General features: G+C 40.4%; 1 long non-coding RNA gene across 1 annotated transcript in view; it reads right to left on the bottom strand.

Annotated features, from left to right (window-relative positions):
• Positions 1 to 11: 11 nt before the first annotated feature.
• The window catches only part of LOC104954160 (uncharacterized), a 32,536-nt gene continuing 11,868 nt past the window's right edge, over positions 12 to 20,679 (bottom strand). Inside the window, exon 4 of the long non-coding RNA XR_799308.1 lies at positions 12 to 198. This is a non-coding gene — a long non-coding RNA (uncharacterized lncRNA). The remainder of the gene's footprint in view (positions 199 to 20,679) is intronic.

The following is a 20,679-nucleotide window of genomic DNA, read 5'->3' as shown; positions in this document are numbered from 1 at the left end:
GGGGGTGCCAGCATGTGGGAGGCTAAACTGAACAAACACAAAAGCATTCCTGGTGCCATTCCTCTGATGCCGATGTGGTCATTCCTACAAACCGGAGAGGCGAATGGAGGCATCTGGGCTCTGGGGGGAGACAAAGGGGGAGGCTGTCGGCCCACCGGGGCTCATCCTCACCCTGGACACGCTTGTTACCCCTCAGCTCTTAAAAGGGGAGAAACGAGAAAAGAGAGAGAGGGGATAAAGAATGGAGACAGAAGGATGTATAATATGGATTTGGGGAGTAGAGCAGGTTCAGAAGGAAGAGACAGATTGGACAAAGTCAGTGACTATTTAAGCAACACTAATCAATATGTGTTTATATGAGCCGTGGATCAAATGAATGTGTAATGTGAAAGGGAGACTAATTGTGACAAACCAACAGAGAATATTCACCAGCTAGTGCAGAGTTACAAAGCAATTGGCATATTTTAGCTCACAGGTTCATGTTTTACAGATAAATATATTTCTCAGGAGATGGTGGGGACCCAAAACAGAGCTAAAAGAATAATGAATAATGGACATAGATTCATCAAGTTGAAACACACACGACTCCAAATTAATGCTACTGTTACTTTGAGGCTCTTCTTTTTTTTAATATAGTGTTGCTTGACTCAAAACACCGCATGGACCAGTAGTGGAGAAGCTATTCATGGCTGGAAATGAGTAAAACAAGTATTGCCCCAAGGAAAACAAAACATGTTGGGAACTTTTCAAATCTAAAATCAGAAGTGTGAAACTATGGTTTATTGGTGGCTTTTTGCAGCTTACATTATCTCCAGTTTTCTGGTCTAATAATGTTGTACTAGGCAACCAAATAATGCACAATTAAGGCAAATACTGTGTGTAGTTCAAAGAGGATGAGTACACAGGTAGAGAGCCAGACATCATTGGATTGATCGCCAATGATCGTCATTGGGTTCAGTCTAAATCTGCAGTTTAAATAATGCTTTGAGATTAATTAAGCAGCTCTGCCTTTGAAGAAAAGTTGTAAATGAGCTTAATTTAAAATGCAAAAAAGCTGAGGAATGGTGAAGAGAGGCCATTCATTAATGGAGGTCAGGAAAAGAAAATGAGGAGGTAAATAAAGAAAATAGTGAGTTAACAGACGAAGAACAACGAAAAGTATAAATGTTATCCAGGCGAGGGAACCAGAGCGGCAACAAACAGCTGAGAGACCTGTTGAAACTTTATAAAACACACACTCTGATAAACACCCAGTTACACACACACATGACAGCCAACACTGGAGGGGGTGCGAGACACAACAGCTGTCCTTTTTGAGGGGAACCACAATGAAGGAGCTCTGCAGGGGGGGAGACAGCACCTGCCTCTGCTGCCCCCCCCCCCTCCACTCTCCACCCTCTCTCCTCACCCACAGGACATGGGTGGAGAGGAGGGTGAGGCGTGCGTGCCTCCAGTCGGGAGTCTTCTATTCACCCCATTCAGCTGCCTCATCTGCATACTGTTTGACTTGCTGCTTCTAATTTGGGTGCCTTCCCCTTTGAAGGCAGATGTATGTAAACAATGTCTCTTTTCATCTCGGCGAGGATCAGAAGATGACGGATTCTAGGTCATTAACCCCCGGAGGACTGACGGCTTACAAAGGCAAACCTGCTGCGCGTTCCAATCAGCCGCATAATCACCCGCAGCAGTTAGGACTAGTTGTCCAAAGTGTGTGTAAATATGCAAGGCAGCGTGCAAACCAGACTAATGAACACTGCAATGCAATGTTGGATAATTACACAAGGCAGATAGAAGCGTTGTTGGTATTTAGGAAAGTTTTGAGGGGGTGCAATAAGAGTTTAATTGTGATACTGTATACCAGAGTTTGAGCACTGAGGTTTACTCTCCGCGATTCCGAGTCCCTCACACTGTTCCACTCCTGCCTCAACTCTTCTCCTCTATCTACTCATAGCCTCATATTATTACTCATATTATTATTATTATTACTCCAACATTATGTGTCAGGATTTATCACATGGACTAAGAATGGAGCTTCAGTCACATAATATAAAGCAGTCATCCTTTAATTGTTTAGAAAAGGGGTTTTTGTTTTGGATCAGGAAGGCATTCTTTACAGAAAAAGTTTGTACATAAACCCTTAGATTAGTATTGTGGAATTGAGATTCAGGTATTCCCTAGATATTCTCAAACAAATCTACTCCCTTTCTACCAAAAGAAATCCCCAAGTTTGGAAGACTACTGTATGCAAACCTTATTAACGGTCCCAACCAACGGGTGCAACCGAATCCCAACGTCCGACATTGAAACTGAGGATTTCCCTGGTCATAATATTTAGGACTTATTCCCATAGGACAAGTTGAATAAAAACAATTTCCCCAAAAATGTCAACGCAATTCAAAATGGGGGAGGGCAATTAGACCCAGTCCAAAATGTGAAGAGGCCATAATGAAGAGAGAACAACAGCAGCACAACAAGCTACTGATTCACACAATTGTATGGGGAATTATTGTTCCCTTATTCCAGTATTACTGTGCAATCTAACATATGTAAAATGAAATCATAATAATAATAATGCAAAACAATATTATAAGATTGTATTAGTCACCGTAAGGACATTTGTTCTTGACTTGTGCTGCAGTTTTACAATGTTAATCATCACTCATACTACATAGAAGAACATTAATTACACTAACAAATGGCTAATGTACATAAATACAGTTTGCACAATACACGGATATTCCTACTGACAATATTAAAACCCCTTATGGCCAACATTTACATCCAGCGTAAAAACCTCAAATATAGTATATGTGTAAACCAGTACACACACACACACACACACACACACACACACACACACACACACACACACACACACACACACACACACACACACACACACACACACACACACACTCTATCCCACACCATCACTTGCACTGTGACCCTGCTGTTCCCCCGCAGCCACGCTCTACATATTTATAGGGAACACGTGTACGTGGGTATATCGCATGTAGTATTTACGAGTACTCTTCGGTGTGAGATGAGTACCTCTTCACGTGTGTGAGAGAGAGATAGAGAATAAAGGGGACGCAAGTGTATGCTACTGTAGGTGTTCATGCAGAAAAATTGAAAAGTTGTTATAAAACAAAATATCACTCGTCACCGGCTTGGTCTTCAATATCAGGATACATGTATTTATTATCCTTAAGAATGGAAGTAGTCATCACACACAGGGCTGCGTGGGACAAATAGTACCCAGAACAGTGTCCTTCAGATGCTTATATACAAGAGAGGGTGTTACAGTCAACAAGATGGAAAAATACTGGTTCAAAGCAGTATTCTGATATTAGTTAAGATTAGCTAAGGCCTGCGTAAGCAATAAACATGACCGTCTAATTGCCTATCTGTCTAGGGGCTGTGTCATCTTTCCAATCTGAGGAACATAGCTATCATAACTTCAACACAGTGTCTTATGAGCGTCATATTCATACATCCGGCTACGTACACAGCTACGTAGGGCCTCTCTTATCACGTGCTACTCTGATATAGAAGTAACATTCAGTATTTTCCCAACACTAGTTTTGAGTGTCATTAGTTTTGCGAGTATTCAGTTATAAACGAGAGTATTTGACAAGATGATATTTTGACCAGATGAGGGCTATGAAAGTGATAAAAGCAAAAATAGAATAACTAAATAGGGGAGAAGATGCCTACTCTATAGTTTGATAAATCAACTAATTGTTGCAACTATATAATAAACAGAGAGGATTTTATTTTATTATTATTATTATTTTGACACTTGTTTCAGCAAGTACACTTACTCTGAGAGTCTGAGTTGGACTAAATGGAAAAGAAAACAGCAACAAGCAAATGAGCTTCAGAAATAAAAACTCAAACTTTTCGCTGTGAAACAAAAACAAAAGAAGTTGAACCTTCATCTAGTATCACGTTGGGATGGAGTGACCCAAACAGGAAGCAGAAAGGAAACAAAGCCTCGCAGCTTTGTAGGGTGGGCGGCTTTTGTTTGAGTGTGTGTCAGTGAGGTTAGTCGGGATTATGGGAGGTGAAAGTGTGTGTGTTTGCAAGGTTTGTGCTCGGGTCATGGGGGGTCAACACACACATACAAACACACACTCACACATATTCAACACCTCCGACAAACAGACATCTGCAGCCTGAACTCTTCCTCTCTGAGGGTCGCATGGAGGTGTGTGTGTGTGTGTGTGTGTGTGTGTGTGTGTGTGTGTGTGTGTGTGTGTGTGTGTGTGTGTGTGTGTGTGTGTGTGTGTGTACCAAGTGTGCCTGAGGGGGCATCTCCTTAATTTATGATCCATTGTGAGGAGCACAACAGTGAACTTACTCCCAGTTCCCACACATACTCACCCACACACACACACAACAAATAACCCCCCCCCCCATATTTCCCAAACTCCCCCAACATGCCTTAATGCGTCTAAAGTTCAGTTGCCATGAAGGCAGATCAAATGTTGGACTTTTTCCCTGAGTGTGTGCTGACAGGTCAGATATAGAGCTGAACACTGATTGGCTGAACCTGAGGGGGTTGCCTGCCTCAACCTTTGATCATCAATCAACCAAACTGTATTTGTGCAGCAGGTTCGTACAAAAGGATCTGCCCTGTGATCTGCTTTGCAACACGAGAAAACTCCCCCTCAGAAACATTAGGACAGAAGGGTCCTGTTTGATAAGGCGTCAAAGCTTCACAGAGGATAACAGTCGGATTAAAAATGCAAAAGAACAGAAAACACACTAAAAACACCTGCTCCTCTCATGAAACACGGACCGGGGGAATCCCACTGATCCACCATTGATTTCAGAGTTTTAATCCACTCCATCCAGGGGAGAAGAAAAGACTAAAGAAGAGGAAGATTTCTTTTCTGCTTTGATACAACTCAGACATTGATTGCAAAAGTTATAAGCTTCACAATACAAAACAGAGCTTAAAGCAGCAGTGACAAATAAATGTGCAAAAAGAGGCAACAACAGCTTTCAAACATCTTCCCCTGAATCAAAATGTACTCTCAATTGGGACCGGACCACACAGCACTGTTGTCTGTCTGACTCATTATGAACCCATTCACACCTGGTATTAACATGCAAACAGCATATGAATATTGTATCTAGATAACTAAACACACATGTCACCACCTGTGTAAATGCATAGCTATTAGAAGGTAATCAGATGCGCCGGATAACATCAGTGGATTGATATCAGCTAGTTGCTAATGACACGTGAACATCTCCTGACTGCATCACTTCCTGCTTATATGAACAAAAAGCCATTCTAGCACCAGTGGTAAGCGTCTCCACTGGCACTGATTACCTTGTGTTGACCTTCAGATGCAGGTTACCCTGACTTTGCCACATCATTGCGGTCCCTAAATAATACCGAAAAGTCTCCCAGCTCTGCTTTCCTTCACAATTTGTGCAGCAACAAAAGGAAGTGCAAATGGAAATCAGAATGGAAAAAGATACAGATCCATGTTAATATCAGGTGTAAATTACCTCTGTAAGATCTTTTAATCATGACTTTACTTAAACACAAAGCAGACTTCACACTGGATTGCATGACCTGCAGCAACAGACATTAGGTAGCAGTACAAAAAGGTTGCAATTGTTGGTGACCTAGAAAAGCAGAATAAATCTGACTTGCTCATACTTTAGGTTGGGTCTTGTAGAGTTCACAAACAACATGTCTCGGTTCGCCAGAACAATCAATTTCTGTTTTCCACCGACCCAGATCTGATGGATTGGGCTGTTTCGGCGTGATATTTTGTGGAATGAAAAGAATATAATGAGAAAGCAGAGAGAAAGTAAGGTACATTTGATACAATTGGCTCTCTAAACCATCACAAGTAAATGGTAGGAAATTATAAATAATAATACCCCTGCCTAGCACCCACTCTGGATACTTCCACAACAAACGATTCTTGGTACCTGAGGACATGTAGAATTTTAAAAAAGTGTTATTTCAAAAATGAAGGATTTCTGACCCTGCTGAAACCGGCCAGAGCTTCTTTAAACTGCCTTCTTACGGTTTAAAGAGTATCTAATGTGCAGTAGTGGTGTTATTGAGCTCCCTAAGGCCTCCATTATAAGCAAATATATTTTCCCTAAAGGCCCCAAAACTATGAGGAACTTGAGTGATTCCTCTGAGCCGTCACACCGTCGGCCTGAAGGAGGCAGCTGGACCGTGATGAATAAGAAATACCCTGATGGAAGTAGAAAAAACGAATCGCATTTACATTTTAAGCATTTGGCTGACGCTGTTATCCAAAGTAGACAGGTGAGGATTCAAAGTGTTGCTTCAGGGCCTTTTTAAAGAGGAGAGCTGATGATGGACACAAAAGAGCGGTGTGCAAAGATCAGAGCTGTCTTTTTCTTTTTACTTGCAGGGTATTCGTCATGATAAAAAGCCCTAGATTGTCTTTCATAATTATGAGCTACTAATAACACATGTTTTTTGTCTAATTACAAAATATTGAGTAAAAAGAGATTTTGCCAAGGGCCAAAGCAGGTCTCCAGATACAATGCTGATGTTTAGCAGGTGCTTAATATACATTATCATTAGCACCAAACAAAAAGTACAAATTAGGCTGATGGGAATATCATTACTTTTGCATCTTTTAGTCAAAGTATTTGGGAAATCGTTTTTTTTATCTGATCTATTGATAGCTCTGGATAAGAAGTTCAGGGAACAGCAAAGTCAATACAATTTATTCTTAGGATAATATCAAGCTCTGTACTACATTTTATTGGCATTTAATACTTGATGATGCAGTTCACGCAAATCCAAAATTATCTCAAACTACTGGTGGTAAAATAGAGGCATGGATGTGTCTTCTGGGGATATGGAATATTTTTCGTTTGAATTTCATGACAATCCACTTGTGGTGGTCGAAAATATTTCACAAAAAACCTCACGTGACACTGTTTGAAAAGGAACCAAATACCCAAAGTCAGTAGGGTTCATCCTCAGGTTCTTGCATGGCCAGAAAATATGATCACAAATGTGTTATTATTTAAATTAACGTGAGTATTATTCTATCAAATCGGAAATGAAGATAACAACCATTTGTGGTGTTGAAATTTAGACTGCTTTTAATAATTAAAGAGCAAAATTGGAAACAAACTTTTTTTAATAAAAAATGTCTATAAAAGATATTAATGCCAACTGCCAAAGTACCTAGCAATGAAGGTAAACCTTAGAGCAGGGGTGTCAAACTCAAATACACAGTGGGCCAAAATAAAATGGGTACTAGTCGAGGGCCGGACTGGTTCAATGTTTATTGCAAAACTTAAACCTGGAACTAACAAAGCTTAAATTATTGCCTATAAAAACAACATTAAACATGAAATAATCAGTTGCATTCATTTCTTATGGCTCTATCTGCAGAGTCATTTCTTATGATTACATTTTTTCCACAGGACAACAACAGCTTCAACAAAACAATTTCCCTCAAAGAAAAAACATGCCCTGTTGTTGCAAGAAAAAAAGGGCAAGAGGAAACATCCATTGAAACTCAGTTTGCTGCTCTGTGATGCTAGTTCAAGCCAGATACTTGGCATCTCATCTCGGGTGCAAGTTCATCAATGTTTGGGGTCAGGCTCTGAGCTGAGGAGACCCTCAGGGTGAAGGTGTGTGTGCAATATACCGGCGGGCCAGATCTAATAGTAATTAAAAATAATCCTGCGGGCCAAAATTAAATCCACTGAGGGCCTGATTTGGGCCCCGGGCCTTGAGTTTGACACATGTGCCTTGGAGCAACGACACCTTCAGACAGACACAGAACTCTCTGTGGATCCTCTGAAGTTAAAAAAGATTGGAGTTCCTTCAAAGTTTCTGTTAAAAACAAATTAAAACTTGGTTTACTGGACTTTTTAGAGCCTGCTTTGTCTGCAGAATCATGTATGCAGATGGTGATATTGTTTCTATTGTGAGATGCAAGAAGTTTTCAAACCCCTTGAAGTTATCTACCTGGATTCTCCAAACTTTTCCAGCCCTGGTGTGAACCCGGTGAGGATAATGCAGCGCTGTGATGTGCCTGTCTATTCTCCTCAGCAGCCTCTTTACACGTCAGCTTGATTTTCCTCATTGTGATGTTCAGATAAGGAAGGCGTGGGAGGCGAATGTCCCAATTCATTATCCACCACTGCCATGGCTGACACATTTACCCAGAATGCCTTGTGCTGAAAATCCGAATAAGATCTGATTCCTGGATCACCAGCAGCATAAGCAGCCTCTGATGAAGAGTCAGGAGTCAACGTTACCATGGGGGAAAAGTATATTGTTGTTGGCAAAGCATCAGATGAGGAGATTAGACAAAGACCAATGTTTTAAAAACTGAATTTGTATGTTACATTTTAAATTGTAATAGCTTTTCCTTGTGTCTGTTATTGCCGGTCAGTTTAACATCGTCAAATCAGTAATGACATCTGTGTTTGTTCATGGGGGAAGTAACTACATGTAGTGCATAAGCACATATACTGTATGAGGAGTCATTTTAATTACTTCACTAGCTTAATAGGAGAGTTTTAACAGTTACAATATCTTTCAAATTAATACTTTTTGAATAAACACCTTATCAAGGAGTGTACAAACTAAGGATTAAATATATACATTATGAACAACTAGACATAAAACAAATAGATTTACAGAAAGCCTATTGGCAATTATTCTTATTATCAAGTATTTTGCAAAAATGACAGACATTTCAGGATTCTAGCAACCAGAACATTTGAAGATTTGCTGATTCCAAATTTAGATTATTTTAGTTTAGGTTTTTTTTTTTAAGAATGGTACAATGTGCAGTACTGAACCAGCTCAAAAGATATAGGGGGCAGCATTTCACTTTCACTACAGGGTCCATTTAAAGTCATCTCATAAAAAAAAAAAAACTAAGAGCTGGGCAAGAATACTGATACTGAGAAATGAGAAATGTTCAAAATCATCCAAAAGCTTACCTAACTCATCTGAGTTAGACTTTGCCACTAACAAGGGGATGTACGGTCACAGTTACATTATATTTTGTTAGTTTGTTTGTTGGACGTAGTGGACTAATAGCAAAAATGAGATAACGACACTCACATTATCTCTTACACAACTTCTCATAACACACTAATGTTCTAATCTGTGACCATTTTTAAAATGTAGTCTGTGACCTTTTATCAATTTTATGTTACAGAATAAAACATTTCCCCAGATGGACGCGGGGATTTAATACAAGTGTTGAGTTGAGTGTAGAAAAATAGAGAGCTGGATGTGTTTTCAATATCTCTCCGCCTTTTGGGCTCCACTTTCCCAATTCCACTTTAGGTCGACATGCATTATTAAGAGCTGCATCTCTGAAAAGTACCAGCGCTGTGTCGAATGAATAAATTGTGATGGCAAATAGGATGCGAGTGAGAACTGGGTCAGAACGACTCGGTACAATATGACTCAGCATTATCGCTCATCTCTCCATTTCCCTCGCTGCACTCAATAAGCTCTCTCCACACACACAAACAAATTCACTCCATTAAAACTTCCCTAAGCTTCCACTTCCTACATTCAGATGCTCAGCGTGTTGCGGCCTCCCTCTCACCCAGCATGCTAATTGAACCAATACAAGGGGAAAAACCCACGTTTGTGATATTTTCTGGCCATTAATCTTTTCTTTGTTCCCACACATCTCTCCCACACCGACATTAAATAACATCAAGTCTTTATAATACGCTGGTATTGATTTAAGAGTGTTTACAAGAGACTATCAGTGCATTTTGGGTAGCCCCAGTGGGATGCAATTCGTACGACATAAATACAAAGATGAACACTGCATAGGGAATTTAGTTCTTAAGGCGACGACAAAAAAAGACTTCACTATTTTAGATTATTTTGCAATGTTTTGGATGTAATTGGCACTCACTACAGGGCCCCTGTTTGCACTCCAAGACGCACAACTTCAGCCTGAAATAATTGCCACCTTCCTCAGTTTCACAAGAGGAACTGCTTCTCTAAATTAGGCCTAAATAGACCTCAACGTTTCTGCTACGGTTAGTGACGTCCCTGACGAGAGGATAAATATCTCAGTGCACTTTTCTCCACGAGAGAACAAGATGTACTCACACGCCTTTCATTTCAGAAAGAGCCAGCAGAGCAATAACCATTTTTATCGTCCTAGCAACAAGCCAGAAACATAGAGTTTCATTATCGCTTGTCTCGATTGCATTTGTTGTTGTTTGTGCAGTCACTGGGTTTAAATCATTTAGTTTTTCGTGAGGTGAAACAATTGTCCTTAAAGGCCCCGATGTACTCCGAGAAACCACCAGACATGTTTCACACACTATAAAATAAAATGGGGACCTCTCATCAAGTGTCCTTTCAGCAGCTTTACACTCCCATTACAAATATAATAACATATATATAACAAATGTTTTAACACTCCAAAGATTGAGCTGTCCCTTAATGTGCAGTATTTCAGTAATTTAAATGTGATACAAGGGATATAAGTTACCTAGGTAATAACTAAACCAACATAATTATTTGAAAGCCATACCAAGTCGTTTTGTTGACTTCTTGCATGTTTAAAAGTGCAACTGTTATCTAGGAGGAAATAAGTTTACCCTCAAAATGTATTTGAGGGTGTGGTTAGTTGTAATGTTTGTAATTGTCGGGCACATTGTTAGATTGTGGGAGTGGGTGCACGTGTGCCATCAGGTATGCAGGAATGTGGAAAGGGCAAGTGTGCGGCCACATTAACCAGACATGGCTCAGAGGCCCTGGCTTTGAATCGCAAACTTGTGTTGGTTTCTAATAATGCCAGCGATCTGGGATCTGTGGGGGAGGCGACAGAATGACGGGAGGGAGGCGACGACGGGGGGGAAGGAGTGTTGGTATTTTGGCGAGACGTGAAGGAGGAGGAGCTGACTGTGAATCATTTTAATTGTTTTTCTTTGTGAGTGGGAGGGACTGATTGACTTATGAGGTATGAAGAGGAAAAGCATGCTGCCAGAAGGTACAGTAGGTGTGTGTGTGTGTGTGTGTGTGTGTGTGTGTGTGTGTGTGTGTGTGTGTGTGTGTGAGTGTGTTAGTGTGTGTGTGTGTGTGTGTGTGTGTGTGTGTGTGTGTGTGTGTGTGTGTGTGTGTGTGTGTGTGTGTGTGTGTGTGTGTGTGATACTGATAGGGTGTTACTGTGATACTGATAGGGTGTGATTCAGTTTGTATTTACAATTCAGTGTGTAGTTATGTGTTTCCAGGTATATACTGTACATGTCCTTGCAGGAGGTCTCTATCATGCGTGTGTGGGTGAAAGTGTGTTTGTCGGTGTGAGTGTGTGTGTAGGAGGTCTCTGTCAGGAGCATCTGCTAAGGCACGGGCCAGATGGAGTGTGTGTCAGGAGTCTTGTGTTGAAGCACGAGCTCCATTCTTCCTCCTCCTCATCTCCGATGCCTTCTGCTCCGCTGCTCCAGTGAAGAAGAGCCGGGGCCCGACAGATGTGTCAGTTTAACACCAGAGGTCCCCAAAGGAGACAAAGGGAGGCGGGGGCAGGCAGAGTGACCGTCTGACCGGGCCTATCTGACCTCTGACCTCAGCTGTAGACATACACGCTTCATATATAGGCAAGGTTTCACAACATTGGGTTGAATGTGTACAAAAGAAACACACTGCCGAGTCTCTAATAGCCTCTGTTACTTTTGAGCCAATCAGAGAGCAGCTGTGGATATTCTACAGGAATAGGGTCAGAATTACAGGGTCAAACTGTCAGTAAGGATTTATTTAAGAAACATAAGGTGTAATGTTAATGTAAGCACTTTGCCTAGATTGGCGGAATCAATATTTAGTGTAGTTTCTATTTGGGTTAGTTGACCTATCACCTATCCCACATGTGCAACATTATTACAGAACATGTTGAACTGCAAAGCCTTTACTTTGAATACAAGTTCAGGTCAAGTTTTCAATATAGAAATGACTAAATAACTTAAATTTGAGGCATTTTTGTCCAGAACTACAAAAGCATTTGTAGCAATTTGGGTTAAGTATATTTAATCCAGGATACCACCAGCCTACTGTGATGAAAGCAGTTGAGATTTCAGCTTATTTATGGTACTGTGAACATTTCTTAGAATGTATTTATTTTAGGATTGTATTGGGTTATTGGACAGAAAATGTGCTTCATTTGTGGGGGATGAGATGCTAACTATTTGGGCTTTCTGATGATTTGGAGTGGGTGTGATACCTGTGAATTCTGTTGATTGCGATCATGGAACAATTCCCATTGTAGTCATTAAGGAGAACCGTAATATTAACATCACCGAGACACCAACATTATGATTAGTATTTCAGGGAGTATTGCATTTTATATTTCCGACCTTATTATTTCCCTGGTCCCGGTTGACTAATTCACGTGTCTAACGTCTGCTGCTGCAACGACTGAATTTCCCTTCAGGGATCAATAAAGTGAATCGTATCTTATTGTATCTCAAACACCCGGGACCCCCAGCGGGTATTACAGGCCTGCAGCCAAAAATCTACAGGTCTCTTGATGCTTGTTAGCATTAACAGATATCACATCTACAGCGTCTGTTTTGTTTTCCTGTCGGCAAAAGACAGGCACTCTACACTTTTATAAATAAGAGCTAAAGATACTCTGACAATGATTGGCAGATACAAAATTTAAGTTTACTCTACAGTTGTGTATTCCATAGAGAGGCATTCTGAAGCCCCGAGAAGATGGCTCCTTCTTATTTCCACTTAATCCAAGTTTTATTATAAGCTAGTGTCATAAATGGACAAGCCTTAATTATACATTACTTTAAACTTTGATATCATTTAAACGTTATCTGTGTCTGTTCAACGCTGGCGTCGAGGGAATTGAAGTCCCTTGACTACAGACAGGTATATTAGGTTGGCTTTTTTTAGAAAAACAAAAAAGTGTGTCTCTAACAACAATTTTTTTGATATACTTTATTAATCCCAGTGAGGAAATTGTTTCTCTGCATTTGACCCATCCTAGTGTTAGGAGCATTGTGCTGCCATTTTGAACGGCGCCCGGGGAGCAGTGTAGGGAACGGTGCCTTGCTCAGGGACACCTCGGTAGCACTTGGTCTTGGTCTCTTGGGACTTTAACTGGTGACTTTCCAGTTGCCAAGCCAAGTCCCTATCGACTTCGCCACCACCGCCCAAAAACTATTTTTGTACCAGGCTGTTGAGATGTTTATTTCTGTTGCCGAGTTGGGAAATGTACATTGAGCTCTATGGTAAATGGAAATGGTAAATGGAAATGTTTACGCACAGGAGGTTACCGCTTTGTTTCTACTTATTCTTTACTGTGTCTTTCTCTGCCTCAGTACAGCCACATCAACATAGGGGATACAAAAGGTCTAACTGACCTTAAGCCTATGTGTCATCACGTTAATATATCAGGCGATGATTAAATGAGATCAAATGATGAAAGCTGTAAATCATCAGCGATGATGCAGATTTCTCCCTAATCTCAGTCACTTCCTCCTTCTAATGTCACCATGCGGGTTGTTACACAGCATGAATTACCTAAGATACTTTTCCAATAATGTTTTAAGATGGAGGTTTTAAGAGGAAGTGATTATTAAAACAGTATTAGCTTAAACACAAACAACGATGTAATCATAGTGATCTCAAATCAGGAAAAGATGAGAAACCATAAACACTAATTAAACTGAAGGTACTGTTCCTGTAATCCTTTCCTCTTCCACTACTTTATGAATAGTAGGAGCTCAATACTTTGCTCTATAGAAAGCACTCATTTAGAAACGCTGTCCATCATTTTGCTGTAATCTTCAATAGAGTAAATGTTTTGCAGATAATTTGATCACACACCTAATTCAGACGTCCTCTTTTAGGCTAACTGTATTTTGTCAGTGAAAAATATCTGCATGTTAATCAAATGTGTAGAACAGAAGGTTGATATGATTTGATTGCAGCTACACACACAAACACACACACACACACATGTAATATGTGTCTTCAATATACAACACACTGCAGTTCTGGGAAATGTAGGAGAGAATTAGCTCTCAGTGTGACTCATCCTGAGCACATCTGTTAGAAGGTGGGGGAGAGACCTGTGTGTGTGTGTGTGTGTGTGTGTGTGTGTGTGTGTGTGTGTGTGTGTGTGTGTGTGTGTGTGTGTGTGTGTGTGTCATGCTGTGTTCACTGTACCCTTTGTTTACCATAAACACAGGAGACAGATGCTGTGGGCTCTGACTCTGTTGTGGATCCTTGTTTAACTTTACTGAGCGGAGTTACAATAGGACACAGAGGACATCCCCTTCTAATTAGTGTGTGTGTGTGTGTGTGTGTGTGTGTGTGTGTGTGTGTGTGTGTGTGTGTGTGTGTGTGTGTGTGTGTGTGTGTGTGTGTGTAGCTTCTGCCATTTGACAGCTGTGTGAGGGGGGATGACAGTGCCCTGATGCTGCGTTCTCTGTTCTCTGGGAGCCATTTTGTCTGTCTCTGATCTCAAAACACGAAGGTCATCTAATGTGTGCGCTAGAGAAGCTGCTTCACCTCGTTTCGGGTTACACAGGTAACGCCTTTCGATCAAGTTAATGAGGCAACACAAGCGATTCTTCCTCCAAGTGGAGTTTGCATTGCCAGCGGAGAGGTGCCATCAGAACCCTGATCAACAACTTTGAAACAGATAGAAAGATTTTCTCGAAACTGATAGAATGGCACCCACGCAGATAAACAAAGTGGAGTGGTTTTCCAAAGTATGAGGAAAGGCCAAGGGTAGATTTCTCTGACAAATCAGAATAAAAATATTGCAGTAAAAATCATACTATTTAACACTGTGTTAAATATGCAGAAGTTGGTTCCATTAGGGTTAGGATCATGTCAACTAACAACAAACCGTGTCTTAAAGTGGACTATCATGCTATATTTGAAATAATATAGTGTAGGTACCATACCTATATACAGGCATATTTATTACTTTATTTTTTCAAAATACCAAACAGATCATGCATTTTAGCCATTCTCATTTCGGCTCACTTACCACTGTCTTTGCATGGGCTGATTCTGTGAGAACAAGCACATCTTACAGGCCTGGCAATATGTACTACAGGCGTCTCCAGCGGCTTTCCAACGGCAATGTCCGTGGCTGCCCTCCTGATTGGGTGGGTTTGGCCCAATAGCTGTAGCCGCCACTTCTGTGACGTCATAGAAGTGTTCAAATCGGATCAGTCTGTATCAGATCCGTTGCAGGCCCTTTTAAGAGATTGGGTATGGAGGAAAATAGAGGAGGGTTGTGTTTTCGCACTTGCGTGACCGTTCCCTGGAAACCCGGGGACACATTCAATGTATAGGATAGGAGCACGTACAAAAGGTCATTTTGCATGACAGGTCAGCCTTTAACATAGGATCACTTTGTCTATGGTGAAAATACACTGCAATAGCTTAAACCTAATGGGATACCGTTTGCTGCCACCCTCTTAAAAAAAGTAAATGTATTAAGGGCATCCCAGTGTGAGCTTTAATCTCGGCTCCTATTGCCCTATCTTAAAGTGGCTGCCCATAATCCTGACGACTACTCAAGGCATTTTCGACTGTGACGTGGACCAAGTTGTTAAAAGCCTCTGTTTATTCTTGCAGACAGAAAGCAGAGAGAGCACGCGCGGATCCGCGTGTGCTTTCGTGTGAGTTTCACTTTGTGTCCTGTACTGGGTTTTGTGCTTTTACAAGTCCCAGTCGCTGCATTTAGCCTGCCGTCGTGGGCGCTCTGCTCTGATGTGAGTCCTAATCACAGAAGCGGCTCAGGTAATTATCATGCAAGTAACCGGGACGAGACACACACACAACACACACATCACACACACACACACACACACACACACACCAGCACACACACACACACACACACACACACACACACACACACACACACACAACACACACACACAACACAACAAACACACACACACACACACACACACACACAGCACACACACACACACACACACACACACACACACACACACACACACACACACACACACACACACACACACACACACACACACACACACACACACACACACACCTCTGATGACTGTGTCCTCAAACAGCTTTCTTCTTGTATCTCTTTCTCGTTTTCCTCTCCCTCCCTCTATGAGACAGCTGCTGAGGTGACCGTGTCATGTCTGAGGGGTGTAATGTGTGTGTGCTTGGCCCAGGTGGAAACACCTTGAGTCGGGCCTTACTGTGAGTCAACATGAGATAAGGCAAAGATGTCTTAGAGAGAGTCGTCACTTTGACAGAAAAATAGACAGACTGACTCGCTCGCTCGCTCTGTGACTCCCCCTCAGTCAGACACACAAACATACACACAAACACACCGACATGTGTGGACTTACGAACACAGCTCTTTAAAAGACAAAATAAACTGAGTGATTGACTGACTTTCACACCGTGACTCTTTCTTCCTCTGACACATAAACACATACCCAGAGTTAAGGACACTGTGATGTATTCAGTCAGCCTGTTTTAACTTTGGCTCAGGTCACAAGATACACAATATTTAAAGAGTTAAGACAACTCCAAATGACTTCTAAATTCACGGTCAGTTGAGACAAATCCAAGGCAAGTCAAAAGTCCTTTAAGAAAAGTTCAAGGATTTGGGAGGTCGATCAAGTCAAGGGTTCAAGTCTTTTAAGAAACACACGTTTGGTCTCAAATCCTTCGACAAATTTTCATTTATAGTCTTATGTCAAAGTCCAAACCAAAGGACAAGTAATTAGGGAGACCGTTAGAAATGCAGGTATGCACCAACTCTAAACTTTCCATTCTGGGAATAACATTTATTTTCCGAGACATACATCAGACTCCTACAGATAACATTACTACACAACACATTTTTTTTCTCAACATAACTGCAAAAATATTTTTTTATTTTCTTGCCATTGGTTATACATTTATACATTTAAATATCAATCTACAAATCATGGTCTCAGAAGAACCTCGGTGTCAATAAATGTACCTTGCAGCACGTAGAAAGAACAGAACATAATGTGTGTTTTTGTGCATGTCAAACATCATCGTCAGATAACCTCCCCTTGTTAATTAAATCACCATCAGCTGTTCAGTGAACGGCTCTCTAATACAACACACGCTGCTCGGTGCAAACAATGTCCTCTTACACTCAATTAGCTCGTCCGTACTGCAGAAAATAATAAGCAAACACATCCTCCCTCCTCATAACTTGTATATTAGCTCACTGATGCATACAAAAACCATATAATGCCCATTTTCATTATGATCACGCTGTAGAATAAGATAAGCACAGTTTTGCATTTTGAAAGACGAACCAAAAACGGAGTTATGTAATGGGACAATATAAAAAACTCCAAAAGATGACCCAAGTAAAATGACAACCTCTATTAATCAAGTTGCAGTTTACATCAATGTCCGTCCAAAATGTCATCACGTCATCATTTTATCCTATTAGAAATCTTTGTGAAATTGCCTAGATTAGTGAATACATTCTTTAGTAATAGCCCAAAACGTGTAAAGTGCGACCACAGCGACCCTGACCTTTGACCGCCACAATCTAATCAGCTCATTCTTGAATCCAAGTGGATGTCTGTGCCCATTTTGAAGAAATTCCCCCAGGCATTCCTGAAATATTGCGATCATGAGAACGGCATGAAAGGCACGAGACAATGTGCCTTGAGTTTGACCTCTACTACCGGCCTGTTACTGAAAGAGGTAGTTAGTTGTCTACATGTATTCTAGTTGTAGAACATGTTTGCCTCACTGCATGTTGGGACTCATCTTACAAAAGATCTGTAGTTAAACCTGCACAGAAGCACATGTAAGGTTCAATGCCTTGCTCAAAAACATTCACAGGTTCAAACACATTGTGTGCTGCAGGAGTTGAACTCTTAACCTTCTGAAGGACCTGGACCACCCTGCCTCTACAACCACCATAACTGCATGATAAAGCAATCAGGTTTCTTGGCTGAATCTCTGTTGTGAAGAGCAGAAAGCCTACACATCTTATAACAAAGCACTTATATACTAATAAAGGACTGGCTTATCTAAAGCCAGTTGAGTAGCACTTGAAGTATTTAGCTCTATGAAACCTGATGTACTTATATGATTCTGTTTTCTTCAAGTTTGTATCTTCTTGGTTGAATGCACTTATTGTAAGTCGCTTTGGATAAACGCGTCAGCTAAATGCAATGTAATGTAAAGCAAAACGATTGGTGCATGAGAGCTTAAAGTGCAGGAGTCCTTTACAAATCTAATTTACTGAAATGTTCCTTAATTGGGTAATAAAAACAAAATGTCTTGCTGAATGAAAACACCCTGTAATCCTGAGGTCACAGAGTCAACAGCAGCGCTAAGAGGGGGCCAGTGCCCCTAATACAATAAGCCAGGACCCCCTCTAGCTACTCTGGCAACATATGTGTTACCCCACATATAAACTGTAGTTGTGCATGTGCAGTGATGAATAAAAATGCATTCTTTTGTTTATTGTTTTATGTGTAGTCAGTCTTTTATAGAAATCAAACCTACTGTATGCAAACCTATGGTATCAAAGAGTTGTGCTTAATGTATTTAGCACCCCTAACATTTCACTTGGCCCTGGTAAAGACCGTACAACTGAGGCGGGTTAGATTAAGATTTTATCATAAACCAAAGTTTGGGACTAAAGTTTTCCATGATATTGAGCTTTGAGGGAAAGTCAAAGGATCGTCCAAAGGGGAACATGAAGGTCCAAACTAAATGCCATGGGAATCCATCTAATAGTTGTTGATATAATAAACCAAAAAACCCAGATATCAAACTTGTGGTGGTGCTACAGTAGAAAGCAAATCAGACCATTTAGAAATTCATTAGGGGTTATCCTCTGAGGACACAGAATGTATCAACAAAGACATGGTAATCCTTCCAATAGTTGAGATGTTAAAGTCCATATACTGTATAGTCTATATAGTTTACAAAATATATACCTATTGTTAAAATAAACCACAGACCAACATGCGATCGAGTCCTTAGCAAGCACTAACACTGTTATTTATTTTATACCAACATAAATTTGACAGAATATATATTGTTTATTTCTGAGACTGGATGAAACTATTTTAGGAAAATGACTTTAAATAAATAAAGAGCTCTGAATGGTTCAAATGTAACTGGAAACAGAATAAGGTGTTTCTCGTTTCTGCCTCTCTTTGTTTGTTCGTAGATATCAAACTACACTAACTCGTAATTCTGGTTTATTTAAACAAACATGATCTACTGTAGTAGCTACTTTTGGCTGGCGATCCAATGAGTTAATGTGAAGCATGTGTGTTCATCATCATGTCTCTCTCAGTTTGAGCGTGCCTCTCTGGATTTCTGCATGAGCCTGTTTAATGAGGCAGTCCTGGCACAGGCAGGTCTGATCTCTGTGTAAACTCTGTGGACGGGCAGGTCGGGGCCCATCATACCCCCGACAGCAAATTATAGACCATCATTGAGCCCGTTTTTATAAGGTGAGTGATCGGTTTTCATGTGCAGGATTACGCTGTCAGAGCCCCGGCAGGCAAACATCTCCCAGTAGCTAATAAGCAGCTGTGCAGAAAAGAAAGACATTGTGCCGTGACCACATCTAAAGTCAGAAATAACAGAGCAGCGAAAAGCATTTCTCCTCTGACTGAGTCCGATGTTTCCAGGCTGTCAGAACGCTCAGCCGGCTGATCTCATGTGAGCTGAAACCACACAAGTGATGTTTGAGCTCCTAAAGAAACCTTTCATCTCCATCTTCACTTTTAATCTGTCTGTCCCCGACGTACTGTAATATGTTCATTCTCATGCTCACTGCAGGGAATCCCCTCTCATGAGGAAATTAACAAGGTGGTAGTGGAAGATGATTTATGGATGATGAAAATACACTACACACAACTATAAAATACATATTCATAGCTTTTAGTTGTTGAGCAAAGTCTTAGCCTGAAAACTGGTTACCGTATGATAACAGTCAGCAGGAATAGGAATAAACAGTAGCAGAATGAAGTCAAGGAAAATAAAACTCTGGTCCCCTAACATTAATGAAGTTATTGTATGTTCCCCTTAGATTAACCATGTAGTTATTTTTAATCCAAAACATACTCTTTCCCCAAACTTAACCAAACCCAAAACCATAGCAACATCAAAACATTTTGCAAACGTGATTTTATCATTTTTGGAAGCCCCTAACAAACATCAACCTGGAGGAAAACGCTTCTAATGTATGCTTCATTCTGGAGGGCAATTTCAAACACACTTTTCCAAGGTTTAAATTAAGAGGAGTTATGGGTATGTTTAAGTGTTAAACTGAATAAAAACAAATATTTAAAACATGTGTTTATGTAGGACTGGATAGCGGAGTAAGCATCGTACAAGTAGCTACTTTTAGGCTAAAAAACACTTAAAAAAGGTAAGATATTAAATGTGGTTTAATTTAGGGCTGCTCAATTAATCGTATTTTAATTTTAATTACGATTATGGCTTGCAACGATTACGAAAACAACGTAATCGAAATAAAACGATTATTTTTTTATTATTATTATTACTTTTTTATTTTTTATTTTTAAATATTTTTTTTTATTTTTGGTTTTCAGTTGAATTATACTTAAAGTTCAGGGTAATCAACTCTTAAAAACATACTGTTCAAAAAAAAA

This window comes from Notothenia coriiceps, unplaced genomic scaffold (genome assembly GCF_000735185.1).
Source record: "Notothenia coriiceps isolate Sejong01 unplaced genomic scaffold, NC01 NC01_scaffold00022890, whole genome shotgun sequence".
NCBI classification, from domain to species: Eukaryota; Metazoa; Chordata; class Actinopteri; order Perciformes; family Nototheniidae; genus Notothenia; species Notothenia coriiceps.
Note: the sequence above shows the minus strand (reverse complement) of the source record. Positions and strands in the feature narration are given on the sequence as shown.